This window comes from Ictalurus punctatus, chromosome 12, assembly GCF_001660625.3.
Source record: "Ictalurus punctatus breed USDA103 chromosome 12, Coco_2.0, whole genome shotgun sequence".
Classification (NCBI taxonomy): domain Eukaryota; kingdom Metazoa; phylum Chordata; class Actinopteri; order Siluriformes; family Ictaluridae; genus Ictalurus; species Ictalurus punctatus.
Window position 1 is genome coordinate 25338542 of NC_030427.2, and position 24377 is coordinate 25362918.

At 38.4% G+C, this 24377-nt stretch overlaps 1 protein-coding gene across 1 annotated transcript in view; it reads left to right on the forward strand.

Annotated features, from left to right (window-relative positions):
* fndc5b (fibronectin type III domain containing 5b) overlaps positions 1 to 8396 on the forward strand; it is a 34447-nt gene extending 26051 nt beyond the window's left edge. The window contains exon 6 of the mRNA XM_017480766.3: positions 84 to 8396. The gene's annotated coding sequence lies outside the window, so the exon portion shown is untranslated. The remainder of the gene's footprint in view (positions 1 to 83) is intronic.
* The last annotated feature ends 15981 nt before the right edge of the window (positions 8397 to 24377 follow it).

Consider the following 24377-nt stretch of genomic DNA (forward strand, 5'->3'; position numbering starts at 1 on the left):
TTCTGATTCAAATTCTGTCTACAATGCTCTGAGATACATTGGTTATCTCTTGGCTCCTTATTGTCAATGTGTCCCTCCCACAGAGTCGAGACATACCGGAAAGCCATCATGTGACATTATTGTGAAACAAGAGTGCCCATCTTCATTTGAAAGGACTCTCTAATATCACATCCTATAAACAGATACGGACCCCTTGGTGCTTGTCTATGAAGTGCACAAAGACAATGATACACTCGAGCACATTTGACAAGAATACTTGAGCACATCTGAAAACTGAAGTGAAGACCTGAGAATTGAAAACTGCATGACCGGGTGTTCCCTCGGGTCAGGCTCCGAACAGAAACGTTCCCTAAGCTCTGAGAAGAGAGAGCTAGAAATCCCAGGACACTCTGCCTCCAGCGCCACCTCGCACAGATAAGCAAAATGTGTCATCACCTTTGAGGGAAGATGATAATAAACCAGAATCGTGCTATGAATGAAGGGGAACAATTCTTTCCCCCCAAGCTTTCTCTTCTTATCAATGCTGAAACAGGATCATATGAGGAAGGGGATAAACTGAAGCTATTTCACATATCTCTCCGTCTTTCTCGCTGCATATTCTCTCTTATAGATTTTTTTTTTTTAATCTCGTTTTATGCCATTTGGTTGCAATTTTCATCATACTTTTCCTTTTCTTTCCATTCATTTTTTCCTTGCTTGAGGTTTCCTTTTTCACCCTGAAAAGGAGTCACCGCTGTAAATGTGATAATGTATATTGGTGCAGTGCGATCTCTCTCTCCATAAGCACTCTCTCGCTCTCAGGGCATCCGAGTTAAAATCCAGAGGATGAATAATACAATGGCTCATGCTGAACTTCATCCATCACACCATCCATGCCAGTCCCATCGCAATATATAGACGATATATTCGTACATTATATTAATACAGTGATGGAGAATATATTTAATCACTCGTGTGTATTGAGTAACTCAACAGCTTGCCGTTGATGATGAGTATATAAATGTAGAGTAAGTTATTTTGCTCCTCATTACCTGGTAATGGTCATGTTTTATGAGTACTGCTATAATTATGCTTCTGCAGTGACGTATGGCTCCATTAGAGATTCTGGTGCCTTTCCTCCAAAGCATTTCCTTGCCAGTGTCCCGTCTCCTTCAAGACCTTCAACGCCCTCTTGTCTCATTCTTGTGTAATAAATTTTCCGTTTGACAGTTTAAGGGAAGTATGTGAGATGAGAGAACGGCTTGACAGCACGCTATTGGTGTGTCAGGACTGATGGACTTGTCACTTACAGCGCAGCCGCTGACATGGACGTCGTCCTCCTGGGACAAACTCAACAAGTCATCAGTTTGCTGGACGCAATAAGAACATGCTTAATGCAGGTCAGATGTCTAGAAAGAATTGATTTGTACCCTGACAGGACGTGCAAATATGGAGAATACTGTATGTCCAAAAGAGCAGATGGAGTCCAGTTTTGCTATACAAACATAATAATGCACCTGTAGCATCACACTAACATTAATGGGGATTTTTTAAACATTTAGACCCATGAGTTAGTTTGTATGCTCTAGAATAAGGACCAAATTATTACTTAAATAAGATGCTTTTTCGCAATGTGTACTACTTATAAATTCATGTTGACTAACTGGGAGTCTATAATTATTAGGGATGCCAGCTGGTCGATACTATTTTTCAGACTCAGTTTGAGTACGTATTTGTTTTTTTACACGTCAATACCGACAACGAAATACATAACCTACTTAGTATTCATCAATCAGGGATGTCAGGGAATATTGTATTTAGCTCTGTTTAGGTTTCCTTTTCATATTGCGGCCCTGAAAAGCACAGAGATGCGTGTTCATGCACTTTCACCACTAGGCTTGTTCTTTAACATTGGTTAAACATAAGTTAACATTAGCTAGCGAGCTGATTTTAAATGAAGCGCATTAGCTAGCTACATTAGGTACTTTGGATCATGTCTTGTTGCAGTGCAGAGTAGGTTTTGTTATTAGAGCTGTAATTAAAGTACGAATAATTTGTTGAAAATAACCGATAATGGCTGATCCTAACGAACAACATGCTGGGTAAGTTATTTTCACTCACCTAGCATTGTCTGGAGACATCTTTTCTCACCTACCCAATGTTTGCTGCTAGCACTGAACTCCTCGGGCTGGCTTTTCTGTTCAAGTAACCAGATTTTTTTTGATCAGGTTATTATAGGAATATGCTGTAGTTCCTCCTCTTGATATTTTCACAGAGCACAGTTTGCCGTCTGCTTTGATTGCTGTTGTTAATCGTGATGTACGTCCAGATCACAGTCATTTCGCCTTGCTTGTTCATTCGCGCATAATATCGCGTATAATCGGATGTTGGTATTAGAGTAATTTATGATAGATTATGATTAGGAATAAATGAGCATGGTATACCAGTATCAGGTAGCATCCCTAATCATTATAATTACTATAATTTGGCTGCATGATGTGCATATTAGCAATAATAATATTGCACCATACTGCGACTGTGATATTCCCTGTGATATTTTAACACCCAGTGTTGAACCCTGGTTAAAGACTTTACTTTGAATTTGTATTAATCAGGATAACAGCACATCATAAGCCACTTGGTGACATACTTAAGGGCTCATCTATGTATTTATTACATATTTCAGCTGTCAGAGATATCAGTATTACAATTTCCAATATCGAGATAGCGTTTAAGGAAACAGCATGTCATGCAGCTTTTCTCGCAACGATTGGTATTCAGCGCCGTAACTGATTGATGGCAGTGTTAATCATGTGGGTTGAAGGGTACTTGAAGGAGTCTCACTGCATTTAAACACTCCCCCCCACCCCCGTCCAGACATACGGCCATTACATTGTCATGGCGGCAGCCTAACAGACTGGCCTCTCGTCTGTTCCTTCATTTTTCATGCCATCCCTCCCACTGCCAGCGGAAGAAACTCAATACTTCTCATCTAATGACTGCTAATTAACCTTGGCCACAGGGAGAAAGCAGGAGGGCCGCCGGGTGAAAAATGGCAGACATCAATATACTGACTGGGCAGCTTACATAAGGCAGAGAGGATTATATTTTCCCCTCCACAGATCATCACTTTCCTCCTGCTAGTTCCTGCTCAAGAAGATACAATGAGAGACACCGAATGAGAACGAGACGAGACCACAGTGTTCCTAACCAATGCTCGGCTGTATTGACCAGAGACGATGTCCCACACGTAACCCACAAAATAATCAGAGAGGCAAATGTTCTTCTCACTCCCACAATCAGTAATGGCTTTTTTTTTGTTTGTTTGTTTGTTTTTTTTTGTTTTTTTGTATAGGTATTAACACGTCTAGCCTTGAAAACGGTTTGGATTTAAAATCACTTCCATAATAAGAGTCTGCAAGTAAGAATGTGAAATGTCTGACTCTTAGTAATTCTTTTGTAAATTCTCAGATTTTCATTTTTTTTTTCCCCCCCTAAAGTCCTGTTTTACTCTAGGCATAAAAAGAAAAACTTTCTATGAAGGTCATATCTATAATTAACAATATCAACACCTTCATATCATGTTATACATTCATAAGGCATTATACAGATTTGTATACTTATCTATATATGCATTAAGAATTGTTAACATGATGCATTATAAGCAGTGTTCATAACATAATACAAACTGTCTTGCCAAGTGCTTTGGAGACCTGTCTTGATTTTTTTTTTTTCTCTCTATAATACATGAATTTATCAGCAAACCATATTACAAAACTTTACAACTTCTGAAAGAATACTGTATGTGCAGTGTAGTTTTGGGGCTCTGTGACACTGATTTAATAAATGGTTTTCTGTTAAATAGACCTCATTTTACTTAGAGCTCACAAGTACAACTTATAAGGTATTATAATTAGGTTATCATATCACATGCCAGTCAAAAGTCTACACTCACAAATCAAATGTCTATAAATTCAGTGTGACCATAATACATTAAGCAAACTGCAGCTGAGTTTCCTTGGTATTGGTTGTATAATGTGTCGTAAACCCTGCTTATAATGCATTCTATATATAAGAATTTATAAATTCTTTATAGACATTGCTATGAACTGTAATGCCTTTTTTTATATATAAATAATTATAACACTGTTTGCAATGTAATTAACATTAGAACATGTTATGAATGTATCCATGGGTCATTATTCACATGGACTTCATAGAAAGAGTTACCAGAATAACCTTATTGAAAGATTTATGTACGGTACCAGTCAAGAGTTTGAACACACTAACTCACAGCTCCAGGGTCCCTGGTTCGATCCTCAGCTTGGGTTACCGCCTTTGTGTAGTTTCACATGTTCTCCCTGTATTCGTTTCCTCTGGGTTCTCCAGTTTCCTCCCACCTTCCAAAAACATGCAGAAAAAAACAATCCGGTATGACCCTGACCAGGATAACGCAATTACATAAGATGAATAAATGAGTGAAGATGGTTGTTCCAAAATATTATTATCTCTAATGCTGTCATACAAGAGTCATACAAGTCTGATAGACCTTGGGAGTAACAGGTCTTTAGATGAAGACGATGACCAACTACAATTCAATCATGTGTGCTTAAACTTTTGATTGGTACTGCAATTGAACCGACCTATATGCAGTGACAAAATGTAATAAAAATACAACAAGCAAGTGTTTTTCATTTAGGCTGATTAATGAAACATTACAATTTAATTATGAAAAAAGAGAGGAAACATTTTTGGCTGTTCTAATCACACACAACAAAAAAAAATGTACATCTTATGACGGGAAATATAGGCAAATGTATCTCGTATTTCCTATTATAAGAGTACAATAAAACAAATATAAGATTATTACGTTTTGGAAAGTATCCAAAAGTATTGGAACAGTAAGGTCAATTTTATTATTTGATTGTTGTTGTTTTTTTGTTTTTTTGCCACTCCTAAGAGCCAAATGGCTTGCTGTTCTACCATAGACAGCTCTCTGGACTTCATGTTGGTTTATCCTTTTTAACAACAAATGCAGTCTTCACAGGTGAAACCTAGGGCCAGACCAAGAATAGATATTCAGAGCTATTAATTCTTTAAACAATCAATTGAACAGGGCACACCTGGGCAGTAAGGAACACCTATTAGTCATATGTTCCACTTTTTTTTTTTTTATTATCACAAAATAGGTGGGTTCAAACAAACGGTTGCGTGTTTTAAGATGTTTAACACATCTCACTGTAAATATCAGGAAATGAGAACTGAAAATTGAAATTCTGATTGATCATCTAATATTCATCTTTTGATCTCAAACACTTTTTGAAGTATATATATACTCAGCAAAAAAAGAAACGTCCTCTCATATCTCACATTCAACTGCTTTTAGTTCCAGCAAATTTCTTAACATGTGTAAATATTTTTAATAACATAAAAAATTCAACAACTGAGACATAAACTGATCAAGTTTCACAGACGTTTGATGAACAGAAATGGAATAATGAATCCCTGAACAAAGGGGGGGTCAATATTAAAAGTAACAGTCAGTATGTGGTGGCCTCCAGCTGTTTTAAGTACTACCGTGCATCTCATCCTCATGGACTGCACCAGATTTGTCAGTTCTTGCTGTGAGATGTTACTCCACTCTTCCACCAAGGCATTTACAAGTTCTCGATCACGTCTGGGGGACACATGGTTACATGTAATTTTCCACTGGAAGGACGATCAGCTGTCCTTCCTGTCTCCCTGTAGCACCGTCTTAGGCATCTTACATTACAGACATTGCAGTTTATTGCTCTGAACACATCAGCAGTCCTCATGCCTCCCTGCAACAGGCATGTTCACGCAGGTGAGCAGGAACCCTAGACATCTGGAGTTCTTCAGAGTCAGTAGAAAGGTCTCTTTAGTGTCCTAACTTATTGTAACTGTGACCTTAATCACCTACCGCCTTTAAACTTTTCGTGTCTTAAGGACTGTTCTACAGGTTTATGTACAATAATTGTTTATGGTTCATTGAACAAGCATGAAAAACATCATTTAAACCCTTTCCAATAAAGATCTGTAAAGTTTATTTGGATTTTACAAAATCATCTTTAAAATACAGTCTCCTGAAAAACGTTTCTTTTTTTGCCAAGTATAGATATATACATACAAGTCCAATTCCAAAAAAGGTGGGACACTGTAAAATGTCAATAAAAACAGAATGCAAATCTCATAAATATATAGAATGGGCAGCTTGCACATCTGGAACGGCAGCACCAATGCTGTAAGGTATATAAAGGTTTTAGAGCAACACATGCTTCCATCCAGATTCCATCCCATCTTTACTTCTGAGAGACTCTGCCTCTCTAAGATACTCTTTTTATACCCAGTCATGTTACATGTAACTAACCTAATTAGTTGCGAAATGTTCCTCCAGTTGTTTCTTTTTAGTAACACTTACTTTCCATCCTTTTGTTGCCCCGTCTCAATTTTTTTTGAGATGTGTTGCGGCCATGAAATTCAAAATTACCCTATTTTTTCCTTAAAACTGTACATTTGCTCAGTTTAAACATTTGATATGTTTTCTATGTTCTATTGTGAATAACATACGAGTTTATGAGATTTGCAAATCATGGCATTCTGTTTTTATTTACATTTTACACAATGTCCCAACTAACCTTTTTTTGAAGCAGAGAACAATACAAATAGTGCTACCCTGCAAAATTTGTAATTGAGTTCTAGAGGAGCAAAGTGCACAGAGTAGAGGAGTAAGAGTAAGTATTTATTTATTTATTTTTAATAATAGGGGCTTCACAGAAGAGGTGGGTCTTTAGACTTTTTTTTGAAGAAGTGAGAGATTCTGCGGTCCGGATTGAGGTTGGAAGTTCATTCCACCACTGAGTAACAGTCAGTTTGAAGGTTCTGGAAACGGACCTCGTGCGACGCTGAGTGGACACTACTAAGCACCGGTCGTTAACTGATCTCAGGTTGTGTGAGGGAACGTAAACCTCAAGGAGAGTGTTGAGGTAGGAGGGTGCTCTTCCAGACAAGGTCTTGTACGTGAGCATCAAGGCATTGATGCGGGCAGCTACAGGAAGCCAGCGGCAGGGGATGAAAAGGGGTGTGATATGGGTTCTTTTGGGCTGGTTGAAGACGAGGCGTGCTGCTGCATTATTCAATCATCTCACATGAGCGAGTCTTCAGAACAGAGGACTATTTTCTACTGTTTGGGAATTTCTCAGAAACAAGAAACGCTGCATTGTTTTGTCTGTCTTATCAAGGGAATTAATATTTATAGCTGCTTCTATAATGTACATAATAACAGGAACTAACCTGTTTTGTATTCCACAACATTAGCTGTTACTAGAAATGGTTAAAAAGTACCATCCTTTAATAAGTTCTTTGCTGTGTTATAAGAGAAATAAAACACTTCGGCAAATGCTTTTATTTGAAAGAAATCATCTCTGTAAAGGTAACAGATCACACACCCTCATCGCCTGATTATTTTCATATACCAGCATGCCACATTGTGTTTTATTTTTTGCTCGTACAACCAAACTGTAGTTACAGCAGTGCCTATAAAGCAGCACGGCCAAATGTAAAGATGCCATAGGCCTGTAACAATTTACTACACCCATATATGTGAGAAAGGTTTTATGTTTAGTATAAAATACATATTGCGCTTAAATTTGAAAAAAAAAAAAAAAAGTATCGTTGTTATACTAGTGTTCATCGTGCATGTGTTTTTTGGTTTGTTTTTTATTACTAGTAACAAGAAGGTTATGAGATCACATCCCCTGACTCCCAGTGAGACACTGATGGACACTTGAGCAAGGTCATTAACCCTCATCTGCTCATCCCTGTGCTTGGATTGTAAGCTGTTTGTAAGTAACTAATAGATCTGATTGAACGGAAAACTATGGTAAAGTTGTTGGTAAAAAGGTCAAAGAGGTGTTATCTTATGTAAGCTGGATGTAGACTACAGTACATTTGTTGAAATCCCTGATCATGCCTTTAAGATGTTAATGATTTAAAGCTACAGTTCTTGTACATATATTCGTGTTGTGGCTACTTCTATAGCATTCCCAACTGTGAGATCAGAGCCCAAGCCTTAAAGCACTTAAAAGAGAGAGAGATGCTAATAACATAAAGGTGGAATTGACATTATATTGTGTTGTAATTAAGCAGAACCGAGATGGTCATTGATATCATTGTCCAACATATTTACTCTGACGCATGGGCTTCAAAAGAGGATGAACGTTCAGTGTAAACCACAAGAGTCTGTGTTACTTGATGTTCATAAAACAATGCTTCATGAGGGCTAGCATGTTTCTGCTGTTCTATACAAAATTATACAATTTATATGGATTAAAAATTACATGTCTACTTATGTACTGCCACAAAAATAATAAAGTATTAAATATTTTCATACGGGCTAGGTTTGTTTTATTTATTTATTTATTTATTTATTTTTAATATACTATACAAACGTGCACTATAAATATCTAGTAAATAATGTTCACAGTTTAGAAATGCACCCACGTACAACCACTGCTATGGTACAGAATGGACCTAAAATTAGTACTGATTGAGCAAAATTTTGTATTTCAGAAACTGCTGATCTTCTGGGATTTTCACACATAACAGTCAGCTAAATGGTGCAAAAAAAAAAAAAACAAGAAACAACAACAAACAAAATGCCCAATGGGCATCGGTTCTTCAGGTGGAAACATCTTGTTGCGGTGAAAGGTCAGAGAAGAATGGCCAGATTGGTTTGAGCTGACAGGAAGTTTAGGGTAACTAAAATAACCACTCTTTACAACAGTGGTGAGCTGAAAAGCATCTCAGAAAGCATCTCAGGACCACATCAGGGTCCACTTCTGTCCTGTCAGCCAAGAACAAGAATTTGAAACAACAGCAAGCACAGGCTCACCTGAACAGCTGAAGATTGAAAAAAATGACCAGGCCATGTTTGTCCAGTCCAGTTTTGAGAAACTTGACACACATGTTTAAGCAATGATATCTGCACACGCATATTACGTGGATGAAAAACCCTGTTTAGAAAACTGTAGCCAGTGCCAGGGTGCTTGTCTGTGTTTATATGGGCCTCCTGTTGACTTCTCATAGACACGGCCTTTCACTCCGCCCCCGTCTCAGTCTGTTTGGAAAGGAAAATATGAAGGAATCTGGTAAGCACCTGGCACAGCCAATACTTTTACTGTGAGCAAAAAAAAAACATTAAAAAAAATTCAGAAAAATTTAGTAAGATAGGAAATGTATTAAAAGTAAAAAAAATGTGTGTTGGTAGCTTTTTTCCAAGATGGATCAATTTATTAGTGGTTAAGTTGGACCCAGAATGAATGACGTTAATTCTGACATTTGGGGAGGGGGCTGGGGGGGGATTTGTGTACATGGTGGCTCAGTGGTTAGCATGTCTGCCTTGAACCTCTGTTGTTGGGGGGTTTGATTCCCACCTCTGCCCTCTGTGTGTAGCTCGCATGTTCTCACCATGCTTTTTCCTCCAGGGACTCCGGTTTCCTCCCCAGTCCAAAGACATGCATTGTGGGCTGATTGGCATTTCCAAATTGGCCATGGTGGGTGATTGTGCCCTGCAATGGGTTGGGACCCAGTCCAGGGTGCCCCCTGGGATAGGCTTCAGGCTCCCCTGCGACCCTGTGTAGGATAAGCGGTACAGAACATTGATGGATGGATGGATGGATGGATGGATGGATCTACCTATTGATACATGGGCAGGAATGGGATTAAAAAACAAATCAGCGTTGTAATTCCCCTACTTAACCGCTTTAATCTTGACAAATGCACTATTAAACTGTGAATTGAAAACATAGCGTGATACTTCAGCCTATAATAACACACTTATAATGATTAATTATCAATACACAAAGGGTTAGGAATCTTTTCACATGCTGCTATAGTGGAACACGAGGCTTTGGAGTGCTGCACCGTCACATTCATTCATCTCTCAAATGCCACCAATAAGAGATTCGCAAACATATTAGATGTTACACCACATAGTCCTTGCATGCGCATGTGCTTACATCATCATCCTTGAAGCATCAATAAAATCTGCCCTTCAGCTGTTGCAGCTTCAGGATCAAAGCCATCCATCTGAGTGGGACACACACAAAAGGCACGCGGTTCTATTAGATTTGTAGCCTCTGACTATTATGAGTTTTACTGTCACAATGAAAAATAGGACTCTCTGTGAAGCAAACGAGTGTGGAGAGTGCCCTTTAAGCACGACATTTAAAACGATGGGTCACACAGGAATAAGCAGAAATATAGGGAGATATACCCTCAGTGGCCACTTTATTAGGAACACCTGCACGTTCATGTACATATGCAATCAGCCAATCATATGGCAGCAATGCAATGAATAAAATCATGCAGATACAGGTCAAGCGCTTCAGTTATTGTTCACATCAAACATCAAAATGCTCAATGACTTTAAGCATGGCATGGTTGTTGGTGCAATGGGCTGGTTTGAGAATTTCAGAAACTGCTGATCTCACACAGAACAGTCTCTAGAGTTTACACGGAGTGGTACAAAAAACATCCAGTGAGCAGCAGCTTTGTGGGTGGAAATGCCTTGTTGGTGAAAGAGTTCAGAGGAGAATGGTCAGGCTGGTTTGAGTCGATAGGAAGGTTACAGGAACTCAAATTACCACTCTTTACAACTATGATGAGCAGAAAAGTATCTCAGAAAGCATAACATGCCCAACCTTAAGGTGGATGGGCTACTGTACATCAGCAGGACACCACATTGGGTTCCAATCAACCAAGATCCTACAGTGGGCACAGAGGCAACGAGACTGGACAGTTGAAGATGACAAAGACCAGACATCTCATTTTTCAAAGCAGGAACAGAACAAGTCTAAATTTGTGCATAAGATCCCTCAGAACACACACACACACACACACACACACACACACACACACACACACACACACACACACACACACACACACACACAAAATTGGCATTTATCACTTGTACATATGTTCAGCTGTACACAAATTTATGTTGATGAATTCAAAACATTGTAAAATGATGTGCTCGTGCACAGCTACTCTCATTTGCATAATGAAATTGCTATTTATAGCAAACAATTTTCCTTTAAAAAGCCCAGTAGCTCATGGCAATGCTTTGCTGCGGCTGGCATGGAGAATGTCAAAAGGTCTAAGGAGATGACAGTGAAGTTACTTACAGACAATGAGATACTACTGCACGAGGTAAAGTGTGTGTGTGTGTGTGTGTGTGGGGGGGGGGGGGGGGGGGGGGGTGTTATTCGGTAGGCTACTTTTACAACTGGCTTGTCATTATTGTAGTATTTTCCGCTGCTATATTTGGAAATGTAATGCTCTGCAGTGCGAGTGATATTACTGCATGAAAGACATACCATTTTTCAGCCCATAGTTTGTTGGAAAATAGTAGTTACTATAGAAACAATAAGATATTAGCACCTGCGATTTGAATTACAGCCAGGACTACTGTCAGAGCTGCTGTTACAGAAATCCTTCTGACCAACCAGATTCAAGAATTCAGCAGCACTGTGGTGTCAATATCCTTTAACAATAGTCATGGTTTTTGCAATAAAATGGCTAGAAACAAATCAGTTGATGAATCTGAGTGTGATATGAGGTGTACGTCTTTTCCTATTATGGAACTTTCTACGTTTACTTTCATACTTTATGTAAACTTGAGATTATTCTTTTTCTGCTTTAACTTGAGTGAAGAATTTGACTTTTACCAGAGGTACTTTCACCCCGCTCGTGCCTGCACGTATGCCTTAATTCTGAATAGATGCATGTTATAAAAGCAGACCATGGTAAGTCTACACACACACACACACACACACACACACACACACACACAGTTTTCTCACCAGGTGTGATTATGTTCTCTGCTTTATACACCCATTGACTGGGACCTGTCTGTTTAACCAACACTGTGTATGAGGCACAACAATAAAACTATCATTTTTGCATTTACGAGAGGAACTGAGTAAACTCTATTAGGTGTGAGGCGAAATTTTTACGACCAATGAGCGAAAGTTTCTATTGGCAGCTATGATGAGAATGCTGGAGGCATGGCAAGTGTGTGTATGTGCTTGTGCATGGCAGGGAGACGATAAACGTGCCAAGCTTCTCTGCCTCCCACACATTTTCAGATGTTTGATTGTGTGAGTCCTCTAGAGGACCGTGCATCACTTGGTTCAACCCACACACACCTGCACTCACTCACACACACACACACACACATACACACACAGTTTGTTGACTGGTGAGCTTTGAGCTTCACCTCAACAGCTTAGACTGCCTGCATTATTTAATGTGTCTGCTGCACAGAGGAAGGCTGCAATTCAGGAGACGGAGAGGACATGCAGAGATCTCTTCATTCCCATAAAGAAGCACAGAGAGGCAGATAAACACAATACACATGTAAGACAAATAGAGTAACACACAGGTCCATGGGTCATAGTCTTACCTTTGGATAGCATAGTAATACATATGCACACACTTGTGTTCATGGTCACACAGGCATCCACATGCATGAACCTACGCATGAAAACATACCACAGTTCCCTCCATAAATATTAGCTTCCTTGGTAAGTATGAGCAAAGAAGGCTGTGAAACATGGTCTTTTTTTGTTGAACTTTTTAATCTTTTGTTCAAAAAATTCACAAAAATACTCTGTGCTCATGGATAGCAAACAATTGCAAACAAGAGAGGTTTATCAAAAATATATATATTTGTTAAATATAGGTGTGCATTAATGATTGGCACCGTTATGAATTCATATGAGAAAAATATATTTGAAGGGTATTCCCAGTGATATTTGAAAATGTTTTAGTACACCTGGGTGACTAGGAACAGGAAATTGTTCAACCATGACTTCCTGTTTCACAGGGGTATAAATATGAGGTAACACACAGGCCAAACTCCCTTAGTCATTCATAAAAATGGGTAAGAATGTAGCTGTGAGGTGCGGCAAAAGGTTGTTGAGCTTCACAAAATGGGAAGTGGCTATAAGAAATTAGTACAAGCATTGAAAATGCCCATTTCCACCATCAGGGCAATAATTAAGAAGTTCCAGTCAATTGGAAAGTTATGAATCAACCTGGAATTGGACGTGTGTCTATATTATTTCAACGCACTGTGAAGAGGATGGTGCGAGTGGCCAAAAAATCTCCTTTAATGTTTAATGTTTTTGTGGCTGTTATTTTCTGCCAGACGACCTGGACATTTTGTTAGGATACATGGCATGTATCTGACTGACTCTTCCAGAAAGCTTAAAATGGGCCATGGTTGGATCTTCCAGCAGGACAGTGATCCAAAATATACATCAAAATCAACACAAAAATGGTTTACTGACCACAAAATCAAGGTCCTGCTGAGGCCATCCCAGTGCCCTGACCTGAACCCCATAGAAAACCTGTGGGGTGAACTGAAGAGGAGAGTCCACCAGCATGGACCTTGAAATGTGAAGGATCTGGAGAGATTCTGTATGGAGGAATGGTGTCAGATCCCTTGCTGTGTATTCTCCAACCTCATCAGGCATTATAGGAGAAGTCTCAGAGCTGTTATCTTGGAAAAGGGAGGTAGCACAAAGTATTGACTAAATGGCTGCCAATAATTGTTGCACACCTATATTTAACAAAGATTTTTTTTTTGATAAACCTGTTTTTTGTTTGCAATTGTTTAATATCCATGAGAGCTGAGTATTTTAGTGAATTTATTTGAACAAAAGATCAAAAAGTTAAACAATAAAGACAAATTTTCACAGCCTTCTTTGCTCATATTTACCAAGGGTGCCAATATTAGTGGAGGGCACTGTAGCACTGTATGTGTGTGTGTGTGTGTGTGTGTGTGTGTGTGTGTGTGTGTGTGTGTGTGTGTGTGTGTGAAACAGATGACATGAAAATGAAACTGCTGAGCTACTGCCCTCTCCTGGTCTAAAAAAAACAGCATCCCAGATCATGACTGTGCATACTTACTCTATTTATTCAGTTTTATATACAAATATTACTCTGGAGGTGAAAATAGATTCACTGATCATGTTAAAATATAAAATCTGCAGTGTATACCAGATAGAAAGAGCATTTCAGAACTGAGCTAAAGATCTGCTGCAGTGATTTTTAAACCAGAATCAGGTTTAAAGAATAAGGTTATAGGAAACTAATCAGCATTGTGGTATGATGCAGCTCAGTGCAAAGCGAAGTAAATGATTTTCCTATAACAGCACGTTTCCTCACTTCCTCTTGAGGAAAATCTGCTACTGGGAAACCACAAAGCATGATATCTTCAGTTCTTAGACATGGTGGAAAACTTACAGTAACTGCTTTATTCAGTACATTGACACCGGAGACTCCTTCCATAGATTCTTGCAGAAAGATAGCTATGATGTTTATTCTTAGGCATACATTATGTGGAGTGTCTGCCATGCAAGTCCCTGTGAACGATCTGTTACTATAGAAACGATAACATTTTAGAATGAGCACATTAATATAAACCTGTGATTTGCCTTACAGCTGGAACTTCTACTGGAACTGCTGTTATATAAACTTCATCAACACCTTCTGACCAATTAGATTTGTGAATCATTTTTTAACAACAACAACAAAAAAAAATCAAGCTTTTTGTCACGATGTTTACTGACTGCTTCAGCAACTGCCTATAGACGTGCATTATATGCAAGTGTAGAGTAAACAGGTTTTTGGGTCTTTTCTCAGTACAGGGAAACACGCCATGATTCTTGCTTGCATTTGCACATGTACCGAGATTCAGTTGAAAACTTTGTGTGATTCCTTCTTAGGTGCCTTCACTGCATCTGCATCTACCTAAACAGATCATTTTCCTTTATAAAGAGTCAAGAGCTTAATTTATATATTCACATCAGTTCATTCTATGCATAATAACAAACTAACTACAATGTACTGAGTTGCCATTTAATGAGGTCATTAATGAGGTCAATGGGAAGGATCCAGAATAATATACTACTGCTGACCTGATGTTATTTGAAAGGCTCTAAATGAAATACATACCAGAGGAAACTAAATAAAAAGGCGGTAGTGGATACTGAAATTCGACTATATTGCTTTGGCAGGAGAGAGATTCTCTAGGTTAATCCAGTGTATGGTATTTAATAACAAAGCCTAGTGTATGACGGTAGGTACAAAGTGGGTGTATCTAATAAACTGGCAACGCAATCTATTTCTAAGCTTCAAATAAAAAATAAAAAAATACCGTTCTTGGTTAACAAGGAACTATTGTAATACTGATTCTGAAAGCTTTACAAGAGGAAATCTGAATTTAAAAAGATGTGGTAGTGTAGCACATCATAGATTCAGTACTGAAAAAAACAGACTATATTGCTTTGGTGTGACGGAGATTGTCTCGGTCTGGATGACTGCATTGGATCACTCTGCTCACTGTAATCTTCAATCTTTTTGCAGTACCTGGAGGAAAACAGCACCAACTCTCTACCAAATCTCTACAATCTGGTCTCAAAGGCAAAAAAGGTTGTCACTGCTGTGTGGCTCATTTAGCCCTGTGTCCAGGATCTGGGAGTTAGTACAGGACTTGGCAAGTCTAGAGGGAGCGAGACAGACAGAAACGTTAAAAATAAATAAATAAAAAGTCACCTTTTACTGAGGAGGTTGAATTGGAGTGTTAAAGGGAGAAGTATTATCAAGAGAAAAGTTAAGGGCTACAGCTAGATCGTTATTGCAATTGCTACAGTAGGGCCCAAAAGAACTGTTTACGAATTATTTATCAACTGCTTATCCTTGAAACCACTGTAGCTGTGTGAAACTCTTATGAGAATGGAAAAATATACTGTATGTGACCATGTTATTCACACATTATTTGCTTCATTTTCTAAAACTGTGATGCAATATGGAGTTAACTGTTGTCATCACCTTAAATACAGTCCCCTGATCAGCGTGCAATATTTACCCAACTGCGTTGATTCATATTAAATATGAATAATGAATAATATAAGTAAAATAACCTGACAAAACAGCCTCACAGAAACTACATATTTTTGTACACCATTGCATAATCCAAGAATGATTCAAGAGTCCATGGAATAACAGTCACTATAGAAACATTATTAGAAGGATACATTAATTAACATAAAGCCTTCAGAGCTGTGCTGTAATGGAAAATTTATCGACACCATCTGACCAATAAGATTCAAGAATTCAAGGCGCTGTGGTATAAATGTATGCGGTGTATGTAATGAATATAATGACTGTAATATCCTACTTCTTTGCCATAAAGTAAAATAGAATGAAGTTTTCATAACTTTTTCATAAAAGTACTGAAAAATGTCCTAATGAAGAAATCATACAAAAGCGATTGAAATAGTTCAACACAACGAATGCTTCAAGTGGTTTCCACAAATTCAACTGAAAATGCAACTTATAATGATTTCTCCAGTCTCTAAATTATTCAACCCCTTCATGGCAAGTATCTTTAGTACTTAGTAGAGCATGCTTTCGCTGTAATGACCTGCTGCAAATGAGATGCATAGCTTTTGGCAGAGTTTATGAGGAATCGTAACCCATTCCTCATGAGCAATGGCCTCCAGTGCAGTAATATTCTTGGGTTTGTGTGCTGCAACTGTTGTCTTCAAATCCCAAGAGATTTTCTGAGGTTCAAGTCAGTTGACTGTGATGGACCTGTAGAATCTTCCAGAACATCTTCTGCAACTAAGCCTTTGGTGGAATTTGAGGTATGCTTGGGATTATTGTTCTGTTGGAAGGTCCAATGACACCCAAGCTTCAGCTTCCTTACAGATGGCATGATATTGTTTACTAGGATTTCCTGATACTTCAATGAATCCATCTTGCCTTCCACATGCTGCAGGTTTCAAGTGCCAGAGGATGCAAAGCAACCCCAGAGCATCACTGAGCCACCACCATCCTTGACTGTGGACAGAGTGTTCTTTATTCATTCTTCTTCCTCCAGACATACCGCTGATCCATCATGCTGAAAAGTTCCAGTTTTGTTTCATTGCTTCACAGAACAGAATCCCAAAACTTCTGTGGCTTATTTATATGATTTCGAGGCGACTTTTCTTGTGCTTTTGGGTCAGTAGTGGTGAACGTCTTGGAATTCTGACATGGAAACTTTCTGCATTTAGAACACGCCTTACTGTGCTCACTGAAACCTCCGTGCCTGTTGCCACCAAGTCTTGCTGCAGGTCTTCTGCAGTCACTCGAGGGTTTTTCACAACCTGCCTTCTCAGAAATCTGGTTGCAGTCGTTCATAGCTTCCTTTTTCTACCCCGTCCAGGTAGTGTACACTCAACAAACCCCTAGCCAGTTCAGGTATTTCATGTGTTCCAGCTCAAGCACACTTGATGCAACTAATCAAGGGCTTCATTAGTTACACCAGGTGTGCTTGAGACAACACCTGTTTTGCATATTTATGCTGTTTCTGTTCAGGGGGTTGAACAATTTTGAGACTGGAGAAGTCATTATAAGTTGCATTTTCAGTTGAATTTGGGGAAACCACTTGAAGCATTCACTGGGTTGAACTATTTCAAATGCTTTTGTGTGAGCTGTTCATTGCAAACAGCTGAAAGTCTGTAAATTTTGACAATAAATCTGATATGCAATGGGGCTTGAATCATTTTGACTGCAATAGTAGCTGCAGCCTGATAGCATTTTACTTTACAGTCAAAGCTTAACACAAAAATGGGTAAATAAAACATCTGAGAGATGAAAAAGAAGCGCAAGTCAGATATTAGTTCCCTGGTTGATTGATGAGAGAGTGAGCATGCGTGTGAGCTGATGAATAAAGATATGGATAGATAAAGATCTAAATGAGCTGTTGTAGAAACTAAAGGATGCAAGGTTTTACAGTATTTCTGCACAGTGCTTATGGAATGCGAGAAAAGCTGGAATGGAGAAAGACATACAGATTGATGAACATGATCAATACAACAGGGAAGGTTATGTCATGGGGGAAGATAATGAAATTAGATTATGTTTAGACTAAACCACCATTTGTTACCTGCAGAGTACTCAAAGCTATCCGAACTGTAGCTACGGACAGAGAGAGAAAATAATCAAGGCCTGCAGAAATGCAGCGTTTAATGCCCGTATTCCCAATTCCAGCTCCCAACATTATTAAAAAAACGAAAACAAAATGAATGACAGACTAAAGAATTAAGGGAATTCTCTGATTGTCCCATTAGAGTACATTTCCATTATTTCTGATGCTGTATAAACCCATATGTCAGCAAGTTTATAAAACATTCTTACTGCATGAAAATAAATTCCACCAGTCTAAAGTCCTATTTGGACAGGTTTTCAGATATATGATCGGTTATATGATCAGATATATGATAGCTTGCCTTATGACTATTCACAATTATTTAACTCATCATCATCAGGATTGAACCTGGGTTGCCTTGTGAGCTGGAATGACACCTGCATCACTATCATGCCACATATGATTTAATCACGTTAATGTAGTCAGTAATAAAGTCAATGGGATCCAGTATGTCAGAGTATATAAGCATGTTCTTTTTTCATTCTATTCTACTATCTCCAAGATGTGTCCTTTTAGCCCGCATTAGGGAAGGGACACTATAAAGGAAACTGAAGTGAGGGTTTATGAGGCAGGATAAGTGTCTCACCTTGAAAACTCTTCATCCAGACCATCATTTACCTCCTGTGAAGAAAGTGAATTAAATTTAGATGCAACCATGTTGTCCTTTGTGTATAAGGTCTATAGTCAGGTGCAATGTGATCAGTGAGTGCACAGTAGGCAAATGATGTTCTTACCAAGCTGATGTTGTTTTCAGTCTTCTTGAACTTCTCCAGATGGTTCTCCAGGTTCTCCGTTTTTTCCCATGTGAACTTTGGGGCAATCCTCAAAGTCCAAAAGGTTCTCTTTAACTGCATCTATAGGAAGAACATCTTAAAGTAGCAAAAAAAAATTGCATAAATTCTTTGTCGTGAATTTAATAACTTTTTAGTGCACTTCATAACCTTGAAGATGAGACATTCTCTCATAAAATGTTAGGGCAATACAATAAAGAATCACAGAATCTCCCGTGAACTTCAGCTCATTGTAGAAATAATGTAACTGGTTAGATCAGATGACTAACAATATTTGGAGAGAAATGCTTGTTAGGAACTCTAATCTCAATGCTTTTTTTTTATTCCTTTAAACTGGTATGTGATGATGTCTATGGAAGATTATGATATTTCGACAACAGAACACATTACAAAATGTGAGTTAAAATAAGTTTTAAAGTTTCATATTTTATGTATGGTGTGTGTGTGTGTGTGTGTGTGTGTGTGTGTGTGTGTGTGTGTGTGTGTGTGTGTGTGTGTGTGTGTGTGTGTGTGTATGACAATGTGTCCTGTCGGGCTGAGAAGAGAGACAGATATATCAGGTTCTGTGTTATTACTTGTCTCTAAAACCAAGACAGACTTTTGCTCTTTCTCTGGAAATATGAGAGAAGAGAGAGATTAATCAATAATCATTCATCATAAAATTACAAAAGAGAAATTATGTGGTATAAATGGGTTGATCTAAGATGCTCTCAGAACTTTAAAAAAAAACCAAACCAAAACAAAACAAGCTGGTGTGGACAGTTTATCTCTTAGTGATGAACCTTCTCTGTCGAGCTGCCAGGACTCAAAGGCCACGTTGAAGGCTTGAGTTACGGTGAGTGTCACAGCCTGAGCCGCTGAGCCTGGGGGGGGGGGGGGGGGGGGGGGTTTCTTGGAGATGGGGGGGGGGTATGGGGGGGTTAGGGAATGAGAGTTCTTTATGAGAAAACATGCATTTAAAATATATACATATAATACTGCAATACTGAAACTGTTTATGAAACCTTTACAAAAATAGAAAACGATAAGATATTAAATTATTAAATTATCTGTCCATTCCAATGGATACTACATAGTTTAGTGTGACACCACCAACAGGGCACTTTCCATGCCCACTGTGATTACACAGTCAGGTTTTATTGTGACATTACACACATCCCCTTGCTCTGAATGGTTTAAGGAGTCTCTGACTTATACTTGTGTACTGGGTAACAGTAGAATTATTGCTTTGTGCATCTTAGATCCTGTGACCTGTGGGTTATAGTTTTAGGATCACTCACTTTTCTTGTTTTGTTATCTATTCATGTGTGATTTGCACTAAGATTGTACCTGACGGACATTGTTTGTCTTTGTTCGCAGGCTAGCTCATGCAATGGACTAAATAAAAATAAATCCCTACAAGGCCAATACAGCTGCTACTATTACTTGTTAAAAGAAAGTACTGCATCTTTCCCATCTTCAGTCTCTGCATTATGATCTTGGCTCTCACTGAGCCTGAAATGATGTATTGGTTTAATAATAAAAAAAATAAATAAAAAATGTTCACCAGTTTCTTCTTGGCACAGAGGAATGCGTGGCACTCCAGGGTCTCGTTTCACTGGTTCTGAGCGATGTAGGCAAACACTTTGTCATGCGTTTTGTCGGCTGTGCAATACGATATTCTGGACGGAACAAAGTGATAAAAAGGTCACGACTGAGCTTGTCAAGTGTTAGATCAACCCTAAAGAGCTGTATTTTGCAGCGCAAGTGTAGACTGTATAGTATTAGAGCAATTACTATTCCTACAATTTCTTTGTACATTACGCATGTGAGCAGGAATAGCAGCTGTGAGACAGCTGTGAGCCCAATAAAAATTGGGCGGTTTGATTCAAAAGGGTATGTGATTTATGTTGTTTAACACATCTAGATGTAAATACCAGGAAATAAAAATCCATCTTTTGCTCTGTCTTTGGTGTACAGCACAAACAAATGAATTAGCCTTGCTGTTCCAATCATTTCAAAGGGGACTGTATATCTGAAAGTGACTTTAGGAACAGAGATTGCGTGCTCAAATGAATACGGCCGAAAAGCCATTATGAAAGGCCATTTGAGAAAAAAAGAATGAGAAAAAAAATCCTTTATTAGATGATAATTCAGTTCCTCAAAATCATCAGAATGTTTCTTAAAATGATGACTTAACATTACAGCAGCAAAGTCGATTTAATTTCAGATATTCTCCACACATTCACACCTCCGAGGTCAAAATATATACTCGTATTAATTGTTCGTACTGCATTTTTAACAGTTTTCCAACACATCTCACAGCCTTTCGGTTGTGTTACAAATGTTTGGTTATAATTAGAGCTGCAACAACTAATCGATAAAATCGATCATAATCGATTACGAAAATCGTTGTCAACGAATCTCATTATCGATTAATTGGTCTGCGCGTGGCACATTTACTCATTATGTTACATCTGTTCCGAAAACACGCTTCAGAGAGTAACTACTAAAGTTGTGTCCCAAATGAAGTACTATACACTTACACTATGCATTATATACTCTACTGTCTAGCTGTCTAGTGCAGTGTTTCTCTAGTGGTCAGTGGTGTAATTGCAGGGGTCCGTAGGAAAGTTTTAAAAATGTTTAAATAATATATATATATATATATATATATATATATATATATATATATATATATATATATATATATATATATATATATATATATATCAAAATATCTTCAAATGAGATGTTTTAAAATTAATCAATTTGGTTATTCGTGTGCATCCACAAATGTCACGTTGGCTGCGCTGACGGTCGTTCATTAATGGATTTATTTTAAATTTACTTTTTATAGACACAAAAAAAGCACGGAATTAAACTACAGTCCTAAATTAGTCATATATATTCTGGTGTGTTTATTGGGTTCTTTTCAGTCTTATATAATTGGACAAAGAGTTTTAGTCTTAAGTTTATATTTGTAACACTCAATTTGTAGATTTTATTTTAAACAAATTTAAAAAATGGTACTGGAAGAGCTTTTCTGAAAGGAAACTTAACTTCTGCCGGGGTGGCAAACCAGAGCTTTACGTCTTAGTCAGTAGAGCAAGAAGAGAAAAAAAGTAGGTACATGGAATGCTGTTGAGTAGTGTCATTATAAACATGGTCTTTAAAAAGCACTCAATGGATTTCATCTTTAGGATAATATTGACTATGCTTTAAACGTATAGCTTCTGTGACTTGTTTAGTCTTGTTGATATGGGAGGGGAAAAAAACCCTTTCAGGCTTAACTGGTGGTCCTGTAATTAAACTTCTTATAGTGATTTAATGCAATGTAAAGGAGACTCTGCTGTAAAAGCTTCTAACCTACATTTCTGGAACCAAGACATCTAGTGCACATTACTGATGATTATCCTCAGGCACTCTTAGAGGAGATCAATAACACAGCCAAAGTGATCTCTAAGAATGCGCAGGACACCCAGGAGGCCTTACTTACTGTGGAAACCTTTATTTTGTCTGAATAATGCTCACTGAGAAGAAAGCAAGAGTACACCAAACACTTTTGTCCAGAAAGAATTCAGACTCACAGGAACGAAAAGTTCATCAAGGACATCAGAACAAATCTTATTTTTTAATGGAAAGTAACAGTGCTGTGCATACAATGACCCCTTTGAAATAAACAGGAAATTACTCCAGTTAATAAAACTCCCTAAATATTATAAAATAAGCAAAGAAAGGAAAAGAAGTATGATATCATCGGGAGAGATATCTTAGTTAAACAGAAGATAGACAGATTTACAATGTTTGTGACAAGAACCAGGGGTCATGTAAAGAATAAAACACTTGGCAGTGTGTTGTTATAGGAAAATAATCAACAACACGGTGGTGTGATGCAGCCCAGCATTAAGTTATTGTTACCACATGACATTTATTATTTTCCAAAACAGCCATTCCCAAAGTGTTTCATTCGATTACAATTTTTAATCAATCAGAATAACATGTCATAATTTTTATGCTTGTAGTTACATTTAATGTTGTGGATCTTCCACGAAACAAGGTAGGTCTATCAACAATGAACCTCCCATGAAACGAGGTCTATCACCTATGTTATAGCAGCTATAAACAATCGTTCCCTCAGAAGCCTCTCTCATACACTACTTTCATACCAAGTACCACAAGGCATGGCAGTTTCTTTCAGCTCAAAATGAATGTCAGCTTGGCTTCTGGTGCTGCCAAACTTTACTAAATAAATGTCAATAAAACTGTTGTTTAAGTAAAAGACATTCCATGGCTAGGTGTGCGTTACATGATTTTAACGCATGACAGCATGACATGGCTGAAAGGATAAAAATAATGTTTAATTTTCATTATTTATTTTATATATAGGTCATTAGATTTCTAAATCATACACAGAGATCAGGTAGTGTGATAAGGTTATATTTCTTTCGCACGAGAGAGAGAGCAAGAGAGAGCGAGAAAGAAAACATGAGCAAGAGACAGAGAGAGCAAGATAGAGAGGGGGAGAACGAGAGCAAAAGAGAGAGTGAGAGAGCAGGAGAGACAGAGCAAGAGAGAGAGCGAGAGAGAGCAAGAGAGAGAGAGAGAGAGAGAGCAAGAGAGAGAGAGAGCGAGAGAGAGAGCAAGAGAGACCGCAAGTGAGAGAGAGAGAGAGAGAGAGGGAGAGAGAGCGCAAGAGAGAGAGCGCAAGAGATAGAGAGAGAGAGAGAGAGAGAGAGAGAGAGAGAGAGAGAGAGAGAGAGAGAGAGAGAGAATGCAAGAGAGAGTGAGAGAGAGCAAGAGGGTGAGAGAGAGTGTTCCAGTTCATCCCAAAGGTGTTCAGAGCGGTTGACATCAGGGCTCTGTGCAGGACACTCGACTTCTTTCACTCCTACTTTAACACACCATGTCTTCATTGGAGCATTATCATGCTGGAACAGGTTTAGGAAAATCTTAATGTTACAGTATAAAGAGACATCCAAGACAGCTTTGTGGGAACAGTTTGGGGCAGAACCACTTAGGAGTGTGATGGTCAAGTGTGCACAAACTTTTATCATGCAGTCTATATAGTAAACAGTGATCAAGTCAGTCAAGGAGTGATTTTAGGAGAGATCTCAACCCAGTTCGCCTACTCAACTGACAGGCATGAAGTGCCTCTGGCCTTGGTAGTATTTTTAAAATAAAAACGGCGCACTGTGTGGTGAACTGCCAATCCGTTCAATTTTTTTTTGTCGCTGGAGGACATTTTGCTGAACAGACCCTAATTTCCATCTACCATCGACGCTTCCTTTTAAAGCCCAGCTGTTGCTATACTCCAGTCCTATACTGCAGGCTGAGCTTTTGAAAAAACTTAACAATTCCCTTCATAACAAGCACTACTTCCATCTGTTGACCTGGATGGCATTTTATAAACTTGGGCAGGCCAGTGGCAGCTCAGTGGTTAAGCTGTAAACATTCTAGAGTTCTTCGAAAATTTGCATAGTAAAAAAAGGTTCAATTAAATGTTTTACATTTAATCTACCGTCATTCCCTTCATTCCATTTAGTCATACTTCATTCCCC